This window comes from Abrus precatorius, unplaced genomic scaffold, assembly GCF_003935025.1.
Source record: "Abrus precatorius isolate BTA unplaced genomic scaffold, Abrus_2018 Scaffold0, whole genome shotgun sequence".
Classification (NCBI taxonomy): Eukaryota; Viridiplantae; Streptophyta; class Magnoliopsida; order Fabales; family Fabaceae; genus Abrus; species Abrus precatorius.
Genome location: NW_020874290.1, coordinates 1,595,966 through 1,598,465, shown reverse-complemented (window position 1 = coordinate 1,598,465; position 2,500 = coordinate 1,595,966). Strand labels below are relative to the sequence as shown.

The following is a 2,500-nucleotide window of genomic DNA, read 5'->3' as shown; positions in this document are numbered from 1 at the left end:
ACCATATTCTATTCTCGTAAGATGATACACACTAGCTAACAGTCCCCCTGGTGCTACATCATAGGCACATTGGGAACGTAGATAATTGTAACCATATACATATAAAATGACAGCAATGGAATGCCAATCTTCGGGCTTTATTTGTAAAGTCTCTATTCCTTGGTAATCGAAACCCAAAGATCTATGAATTAGTCCATGTTTGACTAGCCAAGCAGACAAACGACCTTGCATTTTTTGACTTCTCCTGTATTTTTTGTATAAGTTTGGTATTAGTTTTTCCCATTTACATTACGATACAATTTTTGAAAATGGAATTGCTATTTAATTTATTATTGTATTTTAAACAAAAGGATCCTGTCTAATTCACTGCTTCGTGGGAGGATACTGAATTTTTTTTTTTTTTAATGTGTCAGAGGGTATCTCCAAAGTAGATGCCGGTTGATAGAATAATCCTTGACCGTAATTGCTAGTATAAGTACTGCATCCAACATGAAACTTGTGATTGGTAGTAAAACACCTATTCTCTCGTTGAGAACTCATTTTATCTTCATAGATTTCTCGAGATATTTTCTTACGAAGTTTTGTTATAGCATCTATAATGGCTTCTGGTTTAGGTGGACAGCCTGGCAAATACACATCTACAGGAATTAGCTTATCCACGCCCCGAACAGTACTATAAGAATCAGTACTGAACATCCCCCCGTAATTGTACAGGCTCCCATAGCAATAACATATTTTGGTTCGGGCATTTGCTCGTATAATCGAACTAAAGAGGGAGCCATTTTCATAGTTACTGTGCCCGCTGTTAAAATTAAGTCTGCCTGTCTAGGACTCGATCGTGGTACTAATCCATAACGATCAAAGTCGAATCGTGATCCTATTAATGAAGCAAATTCAATGAAACAACAACTGGTACCATAAAGAAGCGGCCATAAACTGGATAGTCTTGACCAATTTGAAAGATCATTTAATGTAGTTGAAATAACTGAATTTTTGGTTGTTCGATCAAGTAAGGGAAACTCAATGGAATTCATAACTGTCTCAATGTTTTTTTTTATTGTCTAAATAGTCAAGAATTAAGACCATTCTAATGCCCCCTTTCGCCATGCATAAACTGAACCAACAATTAGGATAAGCACGAATATGAAAGCTTCTATAAATACGGATACTCCTAATACATCGAAACTCATTGCCCATGGATAAAGAAAAACTGTTTCAACATCAAAAACAACAAAAACGAGAGCAAACATATAATAACGGATTCGAAATTGTAACCAGGAATCGCCTATTGGTTCTATTCCCGATTCATAACTAGAAAGTTTCTCTGGTCTTTTGCTAATCGGGGCTAAAATTCCAGAAATTAGAAATGCCAAAATAGGAATAAAGCTTGATATTATTAGAAATGCCCAAAAAATATCATATTCGTAAAGCAGAAACATAAATGACTCCTATGAATGTGGAAAATATACTGGGTTAGTATTAATTATTAGTCGATTTGAATGAAAATTGGAGAATGATTATTCTATTAATGATTATTATAGTAATGAATATTTATAGAATAATAAATATGAAATATATTCTAAATAGAAATGCTTTTTCTAAAATAAATAAAAAAAATTAAATTATTTCCAAAAAAAATGAGACTAGTATTCGAATATACTAATATTAGTATTATTTTATCAAATATTAATATATTCTTAATAGAAATTTAAGAATTCTTTCTATTCTATTACTAATACTACTAGTAATATTTAGTAATAGTATTAGTAATGAGAGATATTGGATACTAAATATTATTAGTATCCGTAGAAATATTAGGGCTATACGGACTCGAACCGTAGACCTTCTCGGTAAAACAGATCAAACTGATTATTATCGAAATGATTTGAATTGTTTTAAAAACCCAACGTGCATTTTTTTCTTGCATTGGGCTTTTTCATTAACTGATAGAAATAACAGTTAGTCCACTATCTTTTTTCTTGACAGAAAGAATAAAGATATGATTCCTTGTGCTCTGATTTTTGATTTGGATTACAATCTAAGAGCACTACCAAAGTGTTTCAAAGAAGGGTTATCCTGACATAGGTCTGCTTCTAGCCTAGATCAACTTAAGTTAAATGGATTCTCTATCTACCCACTAAAATGAAAATATCAAATAGGAAATGAAACTTCATACACCTTAAAGTTCATAAGATAGGAACAAAGGATAATTTTATTTGAGGTTCCTATACCCATTATGCTTAGCATTGAAGAGGAGTGAGTATTGACCTTATCAATATCTCAAATCAATAATGGATTCTATTTTACGTCTAAATCCTTTGTCAGGCTTTTGTTCTCTTGTTCCTTAAAATGGAGTAAGACATGGATTTATTAATAATAAGATAAACTCTTTTGATTACAAGACGGACTCCTCTGAAAAAAAACATTGGCGCGCGTGTAAACGAGGTGCTCTACCTAACTGAGCTATAGCCCTTGTGCTTTTAATACATATTTTATCATA

The 2,500-nt window shown here is 32.2% G+C and overlaps 1 pseudogene; it reads right to left on the bottom strand.

The window, feature by feature from the left end:
• Positions 1 to 1,592, bottom strand: part of LOC113872496 — a 2,769-nt pseudogene extending 1,177 nt beyond the window's left edge.
• Between the last annotated feature and the right edge of the window lie 908 nt (positions 1,593 to 2,500).